General features: G+C 51.0%; 1 protein-coding gene across 2 annotated transcripts in view; it reads right to left on the reverse strand.

Annotated features, from left to right (window-relative positions):
* Positions 1-14,940, reverse strand: part of GNG4 (G protein subunit gamma 4) — a 71,304-nt gene extending 56,364 nt beyond the window's left edge. Inside the window, exon 1 of one of the 2 annotated variants that reach the window (XM_046026145.1) lies at positions 14,392-14,940. The gene's annotated coding sequence lies outside the window, so the exon portion shown is untranslated. The remainder of the gene's footprint in view (positions 1-14,391) is intronic. The other variant, XM_046026144.1, reaches the window with a different exon arrangement.
* Positions 14,941-22,089: the final 7,149 nt, after the last annotated feature.

Genomic DNA, 22,089 nt, shown 5'->3' on the forward strand with positions numbered 1-22,089 from the left:
TTCAAGGAGAGGCAGGGGTGGTAGGTTAAGGAGCAGACACACTCAGGAGTCTTTGGCTTTTGTTTCCAAAGCCTAAGCCTCGTGTGGGAAAGAACTCGGGTTGTAGGGTGGCTGCAGGGCAGGAAGGGAGGAGCTGCCCTGGGACCAGACAGCGACCCTCTCCAATAGTCCGGGGTGGTTGGGGGTGGACTGTACTACCCCCCAGGTAGGGCATGGTGGGGGGGGGTGCGGGTGGCAAGATCCCACCGGAAAATGGGCGGGGGGGGGGTGGTTCCTGGAGGAGACTGTTGTGCCCCCACGCAGGACCTGAGACCACCAAGAGCCACTAGCCGCAAGGGCCGTACCCAGCTGACGGGTTCTCACGGTCACTTGGTCCTCGAGATGCCTCAAGGACCAAGGGGGCCCCTCTGCCACACCCCAGACCTGCCCGAGTTCTGGGGAATCGCAGGGAGGCTGGGGACGGCTGGGGACGCCTGAGACAGGAGTCCCCTGCTGGCTGGAGGGATGGACGCTTCAGCGAAAGACGAGTTACAGGAAAATCAGAAAAACCCGTTGCTTCCCCACACCCGAGTGTGGGGACTGGGATTCACACCAGCCTGTTCATGTGGCCTCCCCAGGCCGGCCGGAGTCCGGGTTAAGGAGGCTCCCGCAGCAGCCGGGCCACCCGCCCGCTTCACGCGGCTGCTCCCTCCACTGCCGTGACCGAGGCCTCGGCCTCCTGTGATTCAGGGGCCTCCGTGCACGTCCCCGGGTCCGGGGTGCCGGGTCCCAGCACCTCGCCCGGCTCTCTGCAGCTCACCAGTCACTCACGACCCAGCCGCCTCTTCGAAGGCTCGTTTCGTTGGAACCTTTGTGACCGATGGTGCAGCAGCCAGAGCACCCCCAAGTTCACTGCCAAGCCGGCCCCCCACAGGTGGGAACAGGACAGGGAGGCAGCCCGGCAACCCCTCCAACGGAATTTGCGTTTGCCCTGCTTGGACGTGCAGTTATCACCTGCTTGATGTTTCATGAGTAAACCCGACGTTTATATAAGACAAGAGGAGGCAGAGGCTCGGATATTTTATTTCTGAAACCACATTTTGATGTAATTTCTTCCGAAATGTCAAATATGCGAGACGCTTTTGAAAAATCGGTACCAAGCTTCTTCCGTACGATATTCAAAATTAAATAATTCCAGTCCCAACTCAGAGTCGGCTGCCTGCCCTGGCTCGTAGGTGCCTGGAACTTCGCCACTGTCATCTTTTGCTTTCACTAGCTGTTCGCCAGCCCAAGTCTTCCAGATAAAAGCTGCGTCTGCTCATTTTCAGGGTCTCATTCAGACACTATTACCCTCTCAAACAGAACTTTCTTGAGCTGGCTTTGCCCCCATGGTCCCTGGAGCCAAGCGCCACTGTCCATCGCTGAGATGCTTCTAGGCTTTCTGTTGTCCTCACTGCCTTAGACCTCGTGCTCTGGTGAGCACGTGTTTTCTTCCTTCCCAGACTGCCCACTCTTTGAGCACAGGAAATTTGTTAGGTTTTCATTTTTTTTTACTTTTTAAAGATATTTATTTATTTATTTGGGAGAGAGAGAGAGCACGCGCACACAAGCAGGGGGAGAAGCAGGCTCCCCACTGAGCAGGGAGCGGATGCAGGGCTCCATCCCAGGACCCCGGGATCACGACCTGAGGCGAAGCAGAGGCTTCCCCATCTGAGCCACCCAGGCGCCTTTCCCTTTCTTTCAAACAGGACAACAGTTAAGATATTTGAGGTCCCCTTTCCTTCATCATAACTTCGCATAAATCAAGCACACACTCTTTATCCAAGAGATCTCAGAATTCTCTTGTGAGGCGGTTTCAAAATGATCCTCAAACCCCCAGCACCTGAAAGCTGTCAGTTACACACCTTCAGAGCACTTCAGAGTAAGTGACTTTGACTTTGCTGTTGAGCACAGCAGACCAAGGTTGGTCAAGGCCAGCTCTGTGGCGGCGTCTGCACAGCCAGAGGTCCCGTCAAGGCAGAGCCGACAAAGCCGGCGTTTTGTCCTGGGGATTCTGATGGCCTGAGATGCCAGTGTGAGGCACCGGGGGTCTGCCTGTCATACACGAGGGCCACCCAGAGTGGTGTGGGCACAGCCCAGCACCCCTTGGGAAGCCTGGTCCTCCCATTGTACGGGGGAGGAGCTCTGAACTGCTGTCACAGCCAGTCACCCGCCGCTCTGTGGACTGGACGCCTCGGTCACCCAGCACTTCTGCAGACGCCTTGGTCACCCAGCACTCCTGGACGCAAGAGTCCGCAGCCTGACACTCACACCCCCAGGGCGGGCACCCCAGGACACTCCCACGACTTCTGACTTCATGCTATCTCACCTTCCCTGCAATTACTGTCTTCTCATTCTCCTAAAAGCGGTGATGCAGGAATTAATCCTCAGCTGACCAAATGATGGCACCGACAGGCATGAAAACTTCCATCTGGGACCATGTCCCATGACTTTAAGAGAACCCCTGAGAGGACGCGGTAGACCGCAAGCGGAGAGGGTCAGACCTGAATGCAAGAATCCTCCTTCAAGCCAGGTGAGAGCAGTCAGAATGCTCCGACGCTCGTTCTGGAGACAAAGAATTTGGAAAAAGAGGGTTTTATTTTTTGTTTTTGTTTTTCCAGATAGGGAGGGTGGCTGAGAAGCCGGGAGATTGGCTTCTAATCCCATTTCAGCTTTGGTTACTTGTCTGACTGTGAGCAAGTTTCTGTCCCTGCATTTCGGGGTTCCCCTTTGTGATAGTCTGTCATTGTCCCCAAAAGAGCAGAGTCAAGTACGACGCCTCAAGTGGGAACAGAACCAACAAGGCAACTTAGCAAATACATGAAATCTGAGACATTGTCACTTGACTTTTTTTTTTAAGATTTTACTTATTTATCTGAGAGAGAGTGCGAGAGAGCGAGCGCACAAACAGGCAGAGCAGCAAACAGAGGCAGAGGGAGAAGCAGGATCTCTGCACCAAGCAGGGAGCCCGATGTGGGGCTTGATCCCAGCACATTGGGATCATCACCCAAGGCGAAGGCAGCCGCCCAACTGAATGAGCCACCAAGGCGCCCCGTCACTTTACTTTCTGAGATAAGATAACAACCTAATGGCTTGATCATGATGAAACAAACAAACAAACAAAGAAAATTAGTCATAGAGTTTTCATTCTAGTTTAGGAGAATTTATGACCAAATGACTGCTCAGACAACTGTCTTCAGAAGAGAAAGGAAGCCTGATCTCATAGGCCTCACCCACAAACACTGTTGATCATGTGTTACAGACGTTAATGGATCTCTCCAAGGAGTTTATTCATATTTTGAAGACTGATTTGTGAGCTATGCATGGAGGAGACTGTTTCAGCAACAGTGAAAACAAAAATAAGACACATTAAATAAGTCTGAAAGTGATCTGGGTATTTTCCAGGAAAAAAAGATACAGAGTCTGATGTGAGTTTTTCTTTAACGCATTGGCAGCCTGCTGATGACCTCTGCAAAGTAGTTGTCCGGGGTGACTGTCCCTGAGCGGTACAGGTGGGGGTGGCGAGTGGCTGGGCTGTGGATGGAGGCGAGCGGAGAGAAGTTCTACTTTCCCAGCAGCCAAGGAAGCTGCGGACCGTAGGATCTGTTCACTGACCCAAACGAGGTGCATTACGACCCACCCCTAAATGCAGCACCGGCACCAGAAGGCTGAGCAAGACAGTCTGCCTGGGAGGCTGGCCCTGGCTATTTGTCCTTTGAGCCAGAAGTCAATGCGTTGTTGGGAAGAGGCACCTGAGAAGGGAAAATCTAATGAAGATAATAAAGCTTTAAGAAGCAGGAAAAACATACACACGGTCCAGCTCACCTACAAAGTTTCCGTAAGATGCAAAGATGAGTTCCCAAATCTGAGATGTGGCAAAAACGAAGCTCGGTCCAAAGAAATGCAGGGGGATGGAGGCAGAAGTCCTACCAGTCCCACTGGTCACCCACTTGTCGCCACTTTGCGAGGAAGGGTGAGGGACCAACAGCCAGTCTTAGAATTGTCTTCTATCCCTACACGGGGAAGACCTGTCCTCGGGAAATTCTCCACCCAGGTCCCTGCAGGAGGAAGGCTTCTTAGCAATTCTTCAGCTCTGAAGCCAGCCGTTGATACAGGAAACCAACGCAGAGAAAGGTAGAGAGCAAATAAATGTGTGGTATTTTAGAAAATCTACCGTAACATTTGTTAATGAACCAAAGAGTGCTCGAAACGGAAAGGATTTCACAGATTAGGGATCCAGTGGTTTTAAAGCATAAAGGTTCCTTCTAAAATTTAAAAAAAAAAAAAGTGGCCTCCCTATGGCAGTACTTTCAATATCTATTGACTCAGAAGATTTAGAGTGACATAAAGGGTTCGGGAATGCACTCAAATTCATCTCATCTTCCTGGCCCCGAGGATGTCACGCACACTTGCAGATTAGCAGTAGATGAGCACGTGACTTGAACGTTGTCTCCATGGGGCTCCTGGGCTGGACCTGGGCTCAGAGACCTCTCACAGTCACGCTGGGGACCCCCTGGCGGAAGCTGCAGGCTGGAAGGAGCCTTTAGCCCGGCAGCTCCACACTGCCAGGGGACTCGGGGTTATAGCCAGCGGCCCTCTCTCTGGGGGATCCTGCGGGAGGGTCTTTCCCTTTACAGTGCAGGAGAGCCCAGACGAGGGTGTGGAGAAACCGGTGCTGTGTGCAGCGTGATGAAGTCCTGACGTACTGCTCTGTGCTTTCTCTCCCCCTGCTCCCTTGTCTCTCACCCGTCCCTGCCAGCTAGGGGACCCACGCTGCCTCAGGGGGACTAGCATTATTAAAGCAGGAATACAGAAAGATGAGGAGGCATTTTGCTTTTTTCTTTCAAAGCAGGTTCCTAAAGTCCTCTTGGGGGACAAGTTTTGGATGCCAGAGATTTTGATTTATGTGAAGAAGGCTTATGGAAAGGGAGGGCCCCAAGGACACTTAGAAAGAAAAGAGAATGGCCAGGATTCACCTGTTCCTAGGACACCTGTGCTGGGAGATGTGCGGCGAGCAGCACAGAGTAACTCTGGAGCCCGGGGGACACCGTGGGAGGCGAGCAGCTCGCGCTGGGAGGCAGGCCTGCCCTCCCTTTGTCTTCATCACACAGGGAGCCCACACTTGCTGCAAGCTTGTGCTCACTCAGGGTCATGTCCCCCATGCTGAGGCCGTGTTCTCGACAGGCCTCCTGCCAGCAGACCTGCATATCCCTGTGGGTCCCCGCAGGACGCCCACCTGTGCCCTGAGACACTGGTGAGCCTCATCCAAGCTATGCCCTAGGGTGCGCTCATGTCAAAGGCCTGGGGGTCTCACGCGCTCCGTCCAGCAGGTGGGGCCGTGGACAGGTGGTGGTGTGTGTGGGGGCCCCAGCATCTCATTTCTGTACTTGGGAGGGGTACCCCTGACCTGGAATCTGGAACCCTATGCCCTAAGTGCATCCGAGGACATTTTCCATCCAAGAGGCAGCAGAATGCAACTGACACGTAGAAGCCCCAAGTTTCTGTCCCGCCCTGCGCCGTGCCTCGGCCGCTTATAGTTGAGGCTTAGTTTCTCAGTCAAGGATAGGGATAAGCATGCAGGCCTCCCAGCGCTTCTGGAAAGATCAAGTGGACAGGTCACATGAATGCTTTTGGTAAAGCACAAGACGCTAATCAAATGTTAGTGAGGGCTCCTTCGAGAGTCTAGGCAGTGTCTGTGAGATACACGAAATACAACTTCAGCAGACGTAGCTGGGGTAGTGGTTCCAGGGAGCATTTACTGTGCTTAATATTAAAACACAAACCTTGAAACACTGTCTAAAAATTCTTCTGACACTCATTTCAGTCAAAGACCGAGGGGTGAGGATGCTTTATGTTAAAGGACCCCTGATATAAAGAATTGTTTATGTTAGAGAATTAGAATGGATGAAAGAAGCCCGAGACACAGGCAGATGTTTGGAGACAGGAGAATCTAATACACACAGGGACGCTGTGTTTAACCAGTGTCCCCTCACGGCCGGGCCATCGTGCGATGATGGGGAAAGGGGGAGGTGTGCATCAGCGCACAGCTTGGGCTGCACGTGGCGTCAGGTGGAGTGGCATGAATAGGGATGGGGAGCTGGCCTCGCCTCCCGGGTGGGGGGCACTCACGGTCGGCATGGATGTGAGCAGACCCCTGGAAAGGAGCTCGGGCAAAGAAGCAGCAGAGGCCACCCTCCCCTCAACCAAAAAGGACCGAGGATCCAGCTCCTGCCTGCCTGCCTTGCTGGGTTCATCTTCGGAAGCTCCCGGGTCTCCCAACCATCCTTTTAGGCAGGACACGGGCAAGAGGGAGCCAGTGCAGGATCTGGAGCCAAGAGGCTGAATTTGGAATGCTGGATCTTCTTGCTCGCTGTGCAACCTTGGGGGCAAATTACTCAGCCCCCTTTTCCTTTGGCTGTAAACCAGGAAGCGTCAGTATGACTGTCCTATGGCTGCTGCAGTGAAGGACAACAAACTTACAACTTCAACAACCCAAATCTGTGTTGTGAGAGCTCTGGTGCTAGAGAGCACACTGTCCGCGGGGCTGCTGGAGGCTCCAGGAAGGGCCTTCCCGCACACCGGCTCACAGCCCCTCCTCCGTCTTCCAAGCCAGCAGCCCAGCAGCATCGTCCAGGCCCACGGACACTGCTGTCCTCCTTTCATAAGGAAACTTGTGATTACATCGGATCCACCAAATAATCCCGGATACTTTCTCCACCTCAAGCGTCTTAACCACATCCGCAAAATCCCTTTTGCTCTGTAAGGAAACATAGTGACAGGTTCCAGTGTGACCATCTTTGCTGTTGGGGGCACTGTGTTTCCTCCAAACATAGTTACCAAGGAATAAATACGTATGAACACATTTATTTTTTAAGTTGGCTCCATACCCAGTATGGAGCCCAATGCGGGGCTTGAACTCACAACCCCGAGATCAAAAAGACCTGAGCTCAGATCAGGAGTTGGCTGCCGCGCAAGTGATGGAGCCACCCAGGTACCCCCTTGAGGAAATACACACTTAACACCATATAAGACACTTAGAGCCTGGCTTGTAGTGGGTCCTCAATAAATATAGCTGCTATGATCATTATTTCCTTAAACAAAAACTCGCAGCCTCCAAAGTCTTCCCTGTTCATTAGCTGTGATACAACCCTTCCCTCTGGCCAGGTCCCGAGGGACCTCCTTCTGGAAGCCTTTCCTGACCTAGACTGGGTGTGGTGTCCTGCTGCATTCAGGTTCTTAAATCTGGGCTGTGTCATAAGCCTCCATCTCTCCGACTGGCGGGTACATTCGTCAAGATCCAGGACCTCCCTTTACTCATCTCTGGGCTCCTGCCCGCTGGCCTAGTAGCGTTCACAAGTCTCCTCAGTGACTAATGATCCTCCCTGAGCCTCAGCAAAGAAGGGTGAGGCCAGTTCACGCGTCTGCAGGTGCCGGACCCCTAGAGCTGCTGTGGCCCATCCCACGGGAGCTGCGGGATGGCGGCGGGGGGTCTGAAGATCGCAGTTCGATCTTCAGGGTGAAGAGCTGGTTTCTGGGCCCGTGAAGCTGTCTTGTGAAAAGGAGGTGTGGACAGAGCCCTGTGTCCAGCCAGGACAGGAGCTCTTCCTCTTCCAGGGGTTTTGGGCTTCTGGTGTCTGTGGGGAGTCACGTTCTCACCCACCCAAGGGCTGGGGGGGAGAGGCTGGCATAGGAACCGGTCTGGGACCGCTGCGGGTAGTTTGGGGGTTTTCAGTCACACGGAAGGACGACCTGTGGAAATCACCTGCTTTGGTGGTTTACAAAACTCGAAAAACACAGATTCCCTGGCCCAAGCACAGAACCGCTGAGTCAGACACCCAAGGGTGAGGTGGGAAAGCTCACAGCTCACCCCCGAGGCCACACAGCAGGATTCCACGAAGCAGTGTCTCCCAGCCCACCCGTGTCCACAGCAGAGCAGTCCAAGGGTGACAGCTCCCTCCTCTGGTTAGCCCCCAGGTCTTTCAGATGTGTGGTCTTTGATCAGGCCTCTCAGGGGCACCCTCTGGAGGGCTCCAGGTGGCTCAAATGCCCTTGGATTAGGGCTCCCTCCCTGTGGCCTCCTCTCAGCCCCTCAGTCCAGCGGCTGGATGGGAGGGACAACCATGACACAGGGAGATCCTGGCGCTGGCTGTTATTTTGCCTCGAGTTTCTCCCTCCACCTTGAGTCAGACCAAATGTTCCTTCTGGCTTCCTTGCATGCTGGAGCGCGGTGGAGGCTATCGAGGAAAGCAGCTGGGCAGAAGCCGTCTGTGGGCCCTGCGCATTGTCATCTCGTTCCACTTTTGCTGCCTCTGCACCTAGGACACAAGTCCCTTTCCTTTCTCCTTGGATCCCAACACAGAGTCCTTCTAGAAGCATCTTGTTTACAATCTGCAGTAGCCTTTCCCCAGAATTCTGTTATCTTCCTTCCTCGTTTTATTTTTCTCCCAAGCACTCGTCACATTTTGAGATGCTCATTTATTAAGTTATTATTGAACTCACTTTTGATTCTCCAGTTAATTCTTACCGGCCTGCTCTCTCTACTAGAATGTCAATTCTGTGAGGGCAGGACTTTGTCTCCCCTTCCCCTGGCTGCTCCTTGTCCCCTCGCACGCAGAGAGTCCCGCAGCTGGGGGTGAGCGGAGAAGCCAGCACAAGGCAGAGAGTGAGGAAAAAGACAAGAGACCCCACCACGGGCCACATTTCACAGCTAACAGAGGCCCAAGGAGGAGGCAGGGCAGGAAGAACCGGAGGGAAGTCAAGAGTGGCCTGGGGCCCTGGGCCACTGTGTGGGCAGCTTAGGTGAGTTGCCATGGTTACTGGGCAGCAAGGGCAGGGCCCAGCCCTCCCGCCTCAGGCCACCAAAGCTTGGGGGTAGGTGGAGGGTGACCAGGTCTGGGGGAAAAAAAAACCCAAACTCAACCTTGGACAGACAGGCTGTCCCCGAAGGCTAATCAACAGTAATCCTGGACAGCCACATGCAGGGAGAGATGGTGTGGCCGCGTCAGATCGAATTCGAAAGCGTCAGGGGACAAAGGAATCATAAACGAGAGACAGAGCTGCAACTGCTTGTGCACAGAAAGAATGAGTCATGCCGGGAGCGTGTCGGCGGCTTGCTGTGGCCTCCCAGACAGTGGCGGCCTGAGCGGAGCTCCGGTACTGCTGGGCAGTCGTGTCCCTTCGAAGGGACCAAGGAAAGGTCCTGCCGGACCTGTTGAAGAGGGTTCAGAAAATACTACCCCCAAATATGCCACTTTAGCATAAGGACTATTTTGAGCCGAATGCAAGTAAGACACAGCAGATGCAGGAGGACCTCCCGGGCCTCGCCCTTCCTGCCAAGATGCACGTTTCTGTTTGTGAAGGAGTTCATCCCTTCCATCTCCCGTACCAGGAGGGAGAACACCACCGCCATCACTGGAGAGAGAGAGCAGGCGTCAAGATGGGGTCTGCACGAACAAACCTTGCTAAAATAACTCTGTCTTCTGTAAGTTGCCCCCCTATATTTACCTTCTCACAATTCACCGCTCCTAAAAGCCCATATCCCTTTTTGTCTTGTCACTTTACCACAACTTAATTTCCCTTTTTAAAAGATCATATATAAGCTCTCAAGCTTAACTGCTTCTTCAGGATTTCTCTTCTTTCCCGGGAAGCTCCTGTGTGTATGTATAATAAACTTTTTCTCCTATTAATTTGGCTCTTTTTCTCCTGTTAATCTCTCCTGTTGTCACTTTAATTCACAGGCTCCAGTCACTAAACCTAAGAGGGTAGAGGAAAAGCTTTTTTCCTTTCCTAAGTTCCCTCCGAAGGCATGCACAGCAGGTCCTCCAGGGCAATAGGAGAGGGCAGATGCCTCTCCAGATTAGGATAGAAAAACCCATCATGGGAGGATACCAGTCCTTGGGTGTGCCTGGACCCTCATACAGAGGAGAGATGGGAAGGTAGAGGCCGCTGTGACAGTGGGTCTTATAGACAAAAAGGAGGTCATCAGGCAGCAAAGATTCAGTCTGTGTGTGTATGGGGGAGGGTCCTAGGCTGCCAGAACTTCCCAATAACAGTGGGTATTGGGGTGCGGGGAGAAAACGGTTTTTTTTTTTTGAAGATTTTATTTATTTATTTGACAGACAGAGATCACAAGTAGGCAGAGAGGCAGCCAGAGACAGAGGAAGGGAAGCAGGCTCCCTGCTGAGCAGACAGCCTGATGTGGGGCTCGATCCCAGGACCCTGGGATCATGACCTGAGCCGAAGGCAGAGGCTTTAACCCACTGAGCCACCCAGGTGTCCTGAAAACGGTTTTTTGAAAGTGTATTAGTGATTCGATTCTGGGTTCTGTTGTTGACTTGGAAGGCAGACCTTGCTATATGGGGACTGTGCCAGGGGGGTAGTCAGCAAATGCCGGCTCCCCCGCCCATGTGCTGCCAGATCTGCCCCTGCCCCCAACAACCCAAAGTGCCAGCATGAGGCACCACCCACCGTCTGCCACCCCTGCCTCTGCCTCTCCAACAGTGTTCAGAACCGAGCCACGGAGCCAGCCGGGCCCCCACTGACGTAACCTGCTCCCAGCGGATCGCCTCCAGCAACCTTCATACATCGCTCTGCTTTCTAACTCCCTTTCAGCGTTCCCTCGCTCTTTCCTTTCTGCTTCAAATTCCATTTCTCCTACTTGGACTTTCATACTTGCACCATGTTTTTTGGTGAGGCTTTCTCAGTTTTACGTATTTGTAGGCAAGACCATCAGAGGGGAATACAGTAGAATTCGGGTGGTGCCTCTATGGAGGCAGGTACATTTCTCATATTAACACTTTTTGCTGTAGTTGAAAAGATGTTCCAATAAGAAGTTCCCTTTTTTCCTATTGCTGTCTCCCTGGCCCTCTTCCTTTGGTGATGACCCTGAGCAGGAGGTGGCCGAGAAGCTCCCAGAGCTGCAACCTAGACCTGAATGCCAGGAGGAAACAGGTGCTAAGGAGGCACGGGTGGTGCAAGCAAGAGGACACGGGGCCGCTGCTCTGGGCAGTGCATGCGAGTGTCAGCGGGGCCCCGAGGGAAGCTTCCAGCATGCCGTCTCTCTCTTCTCCTCAGCCTCACACCGCATATCCCACTGGAGAGCCCCAACCCGGTGACCCAGGGTGAAACGGGTGGAGAAACTGGAGCAAGGAGGAAATCCGCGCCTTTGTGAGGAGCCACGCGCAGTTCCCGGAGCGGGTCCCCCCACATCACCGTTTCTCCCCTTGGGTGGCTCAGGTGCTCCCCCTTTGCATTTGTATGTGCTTTTCCTTGGTTCATTAAAAACGTCACCATGAGCCACCAAGCACCCCAGAAGAATACTCCGGGACAGTTGTTTTCTGCTACAGAGAAGCTTTGGACGTATGGAGTGAGGATTAAATCCAGGTGGCTTGTGGACTCGAAGCTTGTCTGTCCTCCCTCTGCCCCACGGCCCGCTAACCCGGGCTCCCTCCCCATCTGGCCCTCTGAGGTTGGGCCACGGGTGACCCGGCAACCTCAGGGCTTCAGGGGCCGGTGGCTTCTCCACAGCCTCATACATGTCCTCATTCCTCCTAAGACACTGGAGCCCCATCCACGAGCAACCTTTCTTCAACTGATCCACCGAAAACTGCCATTTTGGCTGCTGGGTTCCACCAGGAAGACTGATTGCACGTCACCTACTGTCTGACCCACAACTGAAGCGACCTGGAACCCTCCAGCTAGCTTACTGAAATGACCCTCCCTTCAGTACCCATTGTTTTCCTCTGTGGCGATTTTTTTTCTTTTAGCAGTAATTCTTGCCTCTATTTCCTTCCCTAAACGGAAATTTCATTAGCATTTTTTCACTTCTGCTAATTTATTTAAGATATTTGGTTTATTCTTCATACGGTTGGAAAGAACTAGTTGAAATCTTACAGTCATATTATGCTATTATGTATTTGGTCCCCCTGGTTTTCTTTGCTGACACTCACTTAGCGTCTCTGATTTTCAGTTAAAATACCCTTGCTGGCTACTGTGGAAAGGATATTTTTGTAGTATTTTTGGTGTACTAAAGAAGTTAAGTTTTAATTTCTGGTTTAAAAACATTGAACAAAGACTCTCTCTACCTGTATAATAATAAGTCTCCATGCCAGACCACATCTACCATATCTATTTACCAATAAAAAGGGGAAATCTGTGAGATTACAGAACAGTATATGTTCATAAAGGTAAGATCTTGAAGACATTGTTTCAAAATGCCGTGAGGAAAAAGGGCAATCCACGGCACGCATTGCATGATTAGGCATTCTCTCCTCTTCGAGTAGAACAAAAATGAGTCAAGGTAAGAACAATGTGATAGTGAGATGTGGCTATAAATAAATGAGAATGAATTGTCTTGCAGACTTCTGTTTTTTCTCAGCCATTTGGCTGTCTTCCTCAGTAAGCAGCAGTTGTGTGTGGGGGGATGGGGGGATGGGGGGATGGGAGGGCGTTATACCCAACCCCTCTTACAGCCCAAGCCAGACCTCCTGAGACAGCTACAGGGCACTTGCTTCCCCAGGGACCAAGGGGACAACAGTGTCAGAGTTCCTACCCGATGTTCCACCATTTCACAGAATGTGCTGAGATAAGGGGGACTCTGGACACTGTCACTAAATTTACCTTTAAAGACTGTAAAATGAATATGGGAAAATCTTTTTCCTGGTTTCTCCACTGTCTACTTGCCCAAGAAATGTCAAAGGCAATTGCCTAGCCAATCATGGGACTCCTGGGAATGACCCTTTTGTTGGGCTATGTCTTGGCTGGCCAGACATCTTCCACAGGTTCCCTTTGGGCAATTTTATTTTAAGGAGGCTGAGGACTGGTGGTAGAGGAGCAAACAGGAAGGCCATTGTCCTAAATAGTTATTTCAGCTTAATAACCCCACTGTGAGGCTACTCATTAACAAGCCAAGCACCATAATAAACCCTGTATTTACATGAATACCTACTATTTATTGTCATATCCATCTTTTAACCACACTGATAACTGAGCCAAGTCCACCCGTGAAAATTAATTCAGAGTTTATGCCTTGTTTCTTGGAACTGAAAAAGGCTTTCCGTTCAACATCTCAGTTGTTCCCACAGTAGCTTCTTGCAGGGAACAGGGCCAGATCAGATGGCGGTGTGCCTCCCTTCCCCCGCAGCACGCAAAAATCAGGAAAAGGATTTCCCCAAAGAATCATGGAGCCAGACACAGAGCCCGGGTCTCGCTGCTGCTTTGAGGCATTTACCACTGAATGTGTCTGTCCCACAGTGGGAAAGAAGCCTCATAGTGAGGACTCACGAGCAGATGACAAGACTGACACGTTTTAATGGGCATCACCGCGCAGCCCAGGAGGCCTTCTGCTCTCACTGAAAAGGCAGGCCCCGTGCCAGCCTTTTAGGGCCTTGGGAGGTAACAGAAACAGAAAGAGACGAAGACCGGCCCTGCTGGGGAGGAGAGGCCGGGCATTCAGGATGCACTTTATTACTTGATCAAACTTCAACATTTTTCGATTTCCTAACACCCTAGCCCAAAATACACGAAAATAAGCAAATCCCCCCAAATTGAGAAGTCTTCTCCAGCCACACCTCTGCCCCCCTCACCCTCCCGCAATTATTTTTAAGGCAACTGATTCAGCCAAAGCTTCCCCAACGCCGCTGGTTGCGCGCGGCGAGCGCAGCGCCGGTTTCAGCACCAGCCTCAGGGACAGACGCCATCAGGCCGGGGACGGGGGTGGGGGGTGGGGGCCGAGCCCTCGCCGGCGTCTACTGTCGTCGCCGAAGTGCTCCGAGGAAGGAGTCCGGGGAACTGCGAGATCCCGAGGGCTTCTTCAAGCACGGGCCGGAAACATTTTCACAAATAAAACGACCAACTAGACGCTCCAGCCCTTCCACCGCGGGGTCCTCTCCCACCGGGGACGTCCCCGCCCGGGGAACAGCGAGCGTTCGCGACCTACATATGGAAAGGGGCCCCCGGGAGCCTCCCCCACCTCAAGCCCCAGAGATCGGGAGACGCCGGCCACCCCGAGCCCCCCCACCCCCAGCGTTCGGAGCAGTCGGTCCAAGCCCGCGCTTGGGGTCGCTAAGGGCCCAGCCGCGGGTCGTGGGTTCGAGGGGCGCGCTCACCTGCCGGCGCCCGCCGCCGACGCCCACCTGTGCGGCCGCGCGAAGGCCAGCTGGGGCGGGCGGCCGGGAAACCCCAGGTACGGGTGTCGCGCGCTCCACTGACGGCGGCGGGACGACACGCACACCAAATCGTGTCTCCAGTTGCAGAGACTTTCCCGCCCGAGTTGCCCTTTGGCTTCCGGCTCGCCTAGGGTTCGCGAGCCAGGGCCGGGCCGTCCGTTCCCCCTCGGCACATCGGGCCCGGTCCGCCGGCCGGACGCCCACTTACCCGGAGCGGGGCGCGCGGGCCGAGGGCGCCGCTCACGCGCGGGCTTTGTCTCCGGCGCGGCGCTTGCGGGGGGCGGCCAGACCGCGCGGCATCGCTCCTCGGCCGGGGGGCGGCTCCGACTCCGCGCCCCGGCTCCCGCGCGCCTTGGCGCTCACGGGCTCGCGGTGGGAAGGCGCGCCCCGCCCCGCCCGCCGCTCCCGGGGTCTCCGGGCCGCGTCAGCAGCCCCGCCCGGGCCGGGGAGAGACGACGTGAGGCTGGGGGGCGGGGGTGCGGGGCGCGATGGGGGCGTGGGGGGTGAGCCCGTGCCCCGCGCGCCACCGAAGTCACCCAGACCCAGTGTACTTCGTCTGCTCCCCGCCCCCGGTGCCGGGCTCCCGGAGCGCGTGCGGGCCCGGCGGCGTGCGGGGCGCAGGACCCCGGACCCCCGCCGCCCTCCTTCCACGTTGGTCGCGCCCACTCCGCGGCAGGGTCTCGCCGGGCGCCCGGGAGGGGCCGGGAAATCCCGCCCGCCGCCGCCGACGTCACTGGTGCGTCACCGGGGCTCCCGCGCCAGGGCTCCGCGCACTCCCCGCGCCCCCCGCCCCGCTCGCCCCCCGGCCGGCCGCGCGCCCCCGCGGGGCCCGGCGCTCCGGTCCGGGTGCGCGCACCGCCCAGGGGCTGGGGGCGGGGCGGTGGCCGGCGCGGGGGGCGGGGGGCGCGGGGCCGCGGTCATCGCGGGATTCCCGCCCCTGCGCCTCCCGCGGCCTCCCCCGGGCCTGGGGGTTAGTTCCGGGACCAGCGAGGCGGGGGGAGCCGGTTTCCAGCCGCCCCAAGAAATGCACCATCCGCCCCGGCCCCAGAGAAGGCGGCGAGTGGAGAGACGCTCCGGACCCGTGAGGATTCACGAGGCGCCGTCGCGCTCTCCGGCCGAAGGGCCGCGCTGACGTCGCCGCGCGGCGGGCGAGGAAGGGGCCGCGGAGCAGGCCCACCGCCTGGGCGCGGCCAGCAGGGCGGGCGCGGGTTCCCCGTGCGCCGGAGAGCGGGAGCCGCTTGCGCGGGGAGCCCGCGGCCGCTCCGCACCGGCGTTCCGCGGCGGGGGCAGTCCGGACCGCGTAACCACAGTCCCTGCCTCCGGGGGGGACGGCGTGGTCGCCGTCCGTGTCCGACTGCGGCTGAGACGACGCAGAGTCGCGGCAACAGGGAAGCAGCGACGACGTTTCGGCGCTGTGAGCGGGGTGGGTAGGAAAAGGAGGCCGAGGCGAGCTCCGTTCCGGGACCACGTGAAGTCATGGCCGACAGGGGACCGTCTCCGGGAGAAGCGTGCGCCGGCCTCGTCCTCCGTCGGGCAGCCGCGCCTTGACGCACACTACTCGGGGATCACTTGCTTTTTAGATCTCGGATCCCCACGGACTTGATATTTGCTCCAGACAAATGTGCAGCTTTGCTGACTCGAGTGTCTGACGATGCAAATGCGGAGTTCAGAAGTGCCCACCTGGGGCCAGCAAGCATCTCAGGTAGATTTTCTTCACAGCTTGCAAGTGCCCATTTAAGGCGCAGAATTTAACTATGGTAAAAGGACTAAGGCGGTAAATACACCTACAGCACTGACCTTTTTTTGTTGTTGTTGTTTATTTACAGCATAACAGTGTTCATTGTTTTAGCACTGACCTTTTAAAAAAAGTAATAAAAGTATATGGGTACCGCACTTAAAATTCAACAAATCCAAAACTGGATTCATTATTTCTACCCCCAGATTCATTTCTCCTGTATTTTTTCCTTTCTTTTAAAAGATTATTTATTGATTCGAGAGAGCAGAGCTTGAGAGAAGCGGGGGAGGGACAGAGGGAGGGAGCGAAGCCGACTCCCTGGGGAATAGCGAGCCCCAGGCAGCTGAATCCCAGGACTCCAGGATCATGACCCGAGGCAAAGTCAGTCACTTAACCTACTGAGCTACCCAGGCGCCCCGTTTTCTCCTGTATTTCTTGCCCCTCCCCACTTGGTTGGCTAAGGCAAAATCCTGGTTTCCTGTCATCCCAACTCCCATCTCAAGCAAGCCTAAGTAATCAGTTGTAAGGGAAATCAGTACGTACACTTCCAGATACCCCACTTCCTTATTTTATCTTTCTAGTTTATTACACTATCCGTTAAGGCAGACGTATCCACTTCAAAGACAAAAGAGAGCCGGGGCCCTGGTTCCAGAGTGGATCCCATCAGCACACAGCAGTATCAGCACTACCTGGGAACTTACTAGAAATGCAAATCAGCAAATTTGACCCCAGTGCTACTGGATTACAAACTCTGGGGATGGGACCCAGCAATCTGTGTTTCAAGCCCTCCAGGGGATTCTGATTCTGTCCATCCCTGTTTATCACCCAAGACTGTTAAGACCCGGGACACCCATCTCCCTTCCTTTGTCCCTGGTTATAGTCCTTGTTCTCAGCTCTTTGTCCAATGTCGATATGGCCACTACAGATTTCTCAGACTGGTGTTTGCATGGCGTATCCTTTCCCATCCTTTGACTTTAACCTGTGTCTTTATTCTTGAATTGGGTTTCTCTACTCTTGAAGACAACACAGTGGGATCTTGTTTTTTAATTCAGCCCGGCAAACTGTGCCTTTTACTTGGGAGTGTTGAGGTCATCTACTTCTTACGTAGTTATCATACGGTTGGGCTTAAATCTACAATCTTGCTCTTTGATTTCTGCTTGTCCCCTTACTTTTCATTTTTTTTCCTGTCTCCTTTTGAGTTAATGGAGTATACTTTAGTATTCCACTTTATTTCAAATATTGGCTTTTATTCTCTCTCTTTCTCTCTCTCTTATGGTTCTAGGGTTTATAATAAGCATCTTAAATTTACCACAGTCTACCTTCTAATACCATTACACTACTTATTTACTATAAGGTTTTACAACAGTATGCTTCCATTTCTCTTCTTCCAGGCTTTGAATTATTTTTGTCATATTTTCCTTTTATGTATATATTAAATCCCACAACATGTTATTTTTGCTTTAAGTTGTCGGTTTCCTATGTAGAAATTTTGAAATTATTTTTTAAAAAGTCTTTTATATTTACCACTTCTGGTGCCCTTCATTCATTTGTGAAGATTCCAATTTTTATGTAGTATCATTTCCTCCTACCTGAAGAACATTTTTTACCATCTGTTGTAGATCTGCTGATGAGGAATTATCTTAGCTTTTGTTTATCTGAATAAGTCTGTATATTGCCTTCATTTTTGAGGGATCTTTTTCTAGTTTGACAAGTTGAAGCTGTTTAAAAATGTCAAACATTGCACTTTCATAGTTTCCCGTAAGAGAACTGCAGTATTACTACCTTTGTTTTTTGGAATGTAATAAATCTTTTCCTATCTGCTTATATGATTTTCCCTTTATTGTTGGTTTTCCCAGTATGATTCTAAGGATTACTGGATTGAAAGACTGCTTGCTTCTGGCATAATGCATCACTGAGTGATAGCCAAATTTTTCTTTGGTGGATCTATGAGGAGCTATTGGAATACCTGAACGTCCATGAATATATGGCTCCGTCATTCTTATCCTACTTTAGTATTTGTGTTAGAATTATCCTGAGATAAACATAGAAGAACTGTGATCTACTAAAACCATAGACAAGAAAGGAGTTAGGGACTCTTCGGGCAGAAGTAAAATAAATTCACTCTAATGGAAGGAGCTTCTTAGCAAAGAAGAAACTTGAAGAAAGTGTAAAAGTGAAGATAAACCAAGCATGGGTTTCATATTCTGAGGAAGACTTATTCAGAACTTGGTAGTTTGGGTTAGAGTGTTTTCTTAAAAACAAGCAAAGAAACAAACAAATGTGGCTTACTCTCTGTCCATCTGTCCACCCACCCATCCCTTGGTGGTCCACCTACCCCCACCTCCTGATCTATCCGTCCGTCCATCCATCCGTCCATCCATCCATCCTTCCTTTTCTAGTATGTACCTACTCTACCCCATAATACTGTAAATTGCTCAAAACATTTAAAAATTCCTCTTACGGAATTACCTGCAGGATCGCAATTTTCTTACTACCTTGTAATTGTACTTTGTTTTTGACTAAAACTGTTATCAAATATTTTATTTATCAGATTCAGTGCTGAAAGAGTTTTGGTTGTTTTCAAAACTTATATACGTCTATAGGAGAGGAGAAACATGCTTAGCACTTGAATTAGAATATTACAGCCCAGCCTCAAATAATCACCTAGTCGTTTTGACCTCAAAGGCCACATTGCATTGTTTAATTTCTCTCAGATAGCTGAGTTGCAACCCAGTGTCTTCAGAGTGGCAGGATGTATTTTTCTGTTCAGGTCCTATAACACACAATAAAACTAGTGGTATCTCTTTCCCTTCTCATTGGCCATTCAAGTGTACACATTTTGTATTAGCAAATAAAGCTGCTTTTTAAATTGTGGAATTTAAATTGGACATAACCTGGGGGAAATGTCAGATAAATGCTGTGTAATGTGATACTCAATGTGATACTCCAAAATACCAGTTTGCGCTGAACCTAAAACATTTTTTGCTTTCCTTTGTCCTCAATCTTGACTTACTTCAAATGGCTGTCTACTCTGCTCAACCTAACTCTTAATGCTTTTCAGTTGGTTTTCTTAGTTAAAGGTTTTAAGCCTATAAAATTTTGAAGTGCTTTGGCTTCATAGTATATAGAGTGTGATCCTGAGAAGGGGAGGATTTTGAAAAATAATACAGTTGTCCAAGAATTAGGACAGATTGGAACAAATGGGGACATATTGCCCCCAATTTGGGACAAGCTGGAAATAGCTGAGGGTAATTAGTAAAGGTAACATGAATAATCCAAGAAGCCCACAATAGTTTCAATCTCCAAATATTAGGCAATTGAGTTTCTTTCCTCCCTACTCATTTTTCTTTTTTTTTTAATTTTTAAAGAAAGATTTTATTTATTTGAGAGAGAGAGAATGAGAGAGAGAGCCTGAGAGAAGAGAGGTCAGTGGGAGAAGCAGACTCCCCAGTAAGCAGGGAGCCTGATGTGGGACTCGATCATGACCTGAGCTGAAGGCAGTTGCTTAACCAACTGAGCCAACCAGGTGCCCCTTACTTACTTTTCTAAACGTTGACTTTGTAGCTCTTTAATTTTTGATGCTTTAATTATAGTGTGTCTTGGTGTGGATCTCTTTGGATTTATCTTATTGGAACTCTCTGGGCTTTCCGATCTGGATTTCTGTTTCTTTCCCAGGTTAGGGAGGTTTTCAGCCATTATTTCTTCAAACGGGTCTTCTGCTCCCTCTCACTCTCTTCTTCTGGGACCGTTGTATTCTGAACTCTGGTCTATTTGATGTTGTCCTATATGCCACTGAACCTATCTTTACTTTTTTTTTCCCTCCTCCTCTCATTGGGCAGTTCCACTGCCCTACCTTTGAATTCACTGATCCTTTCTCATTCTCTGTCTAGTCTGCTGTTGAACCCCTTTATTGTATTTTTTTTCATTTTTTTTTTCATTTTATTTATTTTTTCAGTGTAACATTATTCATTCTGTTTGCACAACACCCAGTGCTCCATGCAAAACGTGCCCTCCCCATTACCCACCACCTGTTCCCCCAACCTCCCACCCCTGACCCTTCAAAACCCTCAGGTTGCCCCAACCTCCCACCCCTGACCCTTCAAAACCCTCAGGTTGTTTTTCAGAGTCCATAGTCTCTTATGGTTCGCCTCCCCTCCCCAATGTCCATAGCCCGCTCCCCCTCTCCCAATCCCACCTCCCCCCAGCAACCCCCAGTTTGTTTTGTGAGATTAAGAGTCATTTATGGTTTGTCTCCTTCCCAATCCCATCTTGTTTCATTTATTCTTCTCCTATCCCCCTACCCCCCCATGTTGCTTCTCCATGTCCTCATGGAGAATCATGAGGGAGATCATATGATAGTTGTCTTTCTCCGATTGACTTATTTCACTAAGCATGATACGCTCTAGTTCCATCCACGTCGTCGCAAATGGCATGATTTCATTTCTTTTGATGGCTGCATAGTATTCCATTGTGTATATATACCACATCTTCTTGATCCATTCATCTGTTGATGGACATCTAGGTTCTTTCCATAGTCTGGCTATTGTAGACATTGCTGCTATAAACATTCGGGTACACGTGCCCCTTCGGATCACTATGTTTGTATCTTTAGGGTAAATACCCAGTAGTGCAATTGCTGGGTCATAGGGTAGTTCTATTTTCAACCTTTTGAGGAACCTCCATGCTGTTTTCCAGAGCGGTTGCACCAGCTTGCGTTCCCACCAACAGTGTAGGAGGGTTCCCCTTTCTCCGCATCCTCGCCAGCATCTGTCATTTCCTGACTTGTTAATTTTAGCCATTCTGACTGGTGTGAGGTGATATCTCATTGTGGTTTTGATTTGCATTTCCCTGATGCCGAGTGACGTGGAGCACTTTTTCATGTGTCTGTTGGCCATCTGGATGTCTTCTTTGCAGAAATGTCTGTTCATGTCCTCTGCCCATTTCTTGATTGGATTGTTTGTTCTTTGGGTGTTGAGTTTGCTAAGTTCCTTATAGATTTTGGATACTAGCCCTTTATCTGATATGTCGTTTGCAAATATCTTCTCCCATTCTGTCAGTTGTCTTTTGGTTTTGTTAACTGTTTCCTTTGCTGTGCAAAAGCTTTTGATCTTGATGAAATCCCAAGAGTTCATTTTTGCCCTTGCTTCCCTTACCTTTGCCGTGGTTCCTAGGAAGATGTTGCTACGGCTGAGGTCGAAGAGGTTGCTGCCTGCGTTCTCCTCAAGGATTTTGATGGATTCCTTTCTCACATTGAGGTCCTTCATCCATTTTGAGTCTGTTTTCATGTGTGTTGTAAGGAAGTGGTCCAATTTCATTTTTCTGCATGTGGCTGTCCAATTTTCCCAGCACCATTTATTGAAGAGGCTGTCTTTTTTCCATTGGACATTCTTTCCTGGTTTGTCGAAGATGAGTTGACCATAGAGTTGAGGGTTGATTTCTGGGCTCTCTATTCTGTTCCCCTGATCTATGTGTCTGTTTTTGTGCCAGTACCATGCTGTCTTGATGATGACAGCTTTGTAATAGAGCTTGATGTCCGGCATTGTGATGCCACCCACTTTGGCTTTCTTTTTCAATATTCCTTTGGCTATTCGAGGTCTTTTCTGGTTCCATATAAATTTTAGGATTATTTGTTCCATTTCTTTGAAAAAAATGGATGGTATTTTGATAGGGATTGCATTAAATGTGTAGATTGCTTTAGGTAGCATAGACATTTTCACAATATTTATTCTTCCAATCCAGGAGCATGGAACATTTTTCCATTTTTTTTTGTCTTCCTCAATTTCTTTCATGAGTACTTTATAATTTTCTGTGTATAGATTCTTAGTCTCTTTGGTTAGGTTTATTCCTAGGTATCTTATAGTTTTGGGTACAATTGTAAATGGGATTGACTCCTTAATTTCTCTTTCTTCAGTCTTGTTGTTGGTGTACAGAAATGCAACTGATTTCTGTGCATTGATTTTATATCCTGACACTTTACTGAATTCCTGTACAAGTTCTAGCAGTTTTGGAGTGGAGTCTTTTGGGTTTTCCACATATAGTATCATATCATCTGCGAAGAGTGATAGTTTGACTTCTTCTTTACCGATTTGGATGCCTTTAATTTCTTTTTGTTGTCTGATTGCTGAGGCTAGGACTTCTAGTACTATGTTGAATAGCAGTGGTGATAATGGA

This window comes from Meles meles, chromosome 13 (genome assembly GCF_922984935.1).
Source record: "Meles meles chromosome 13, mMelMel3.1 paternal haplotype, whole genome shotgun sequence".
Classification (NCBI taxonomy): Eukaryota; Metazoa; Chordata; class Mammalia; order Carnivora; family Mustelidae; genus Meles; species Meles meles.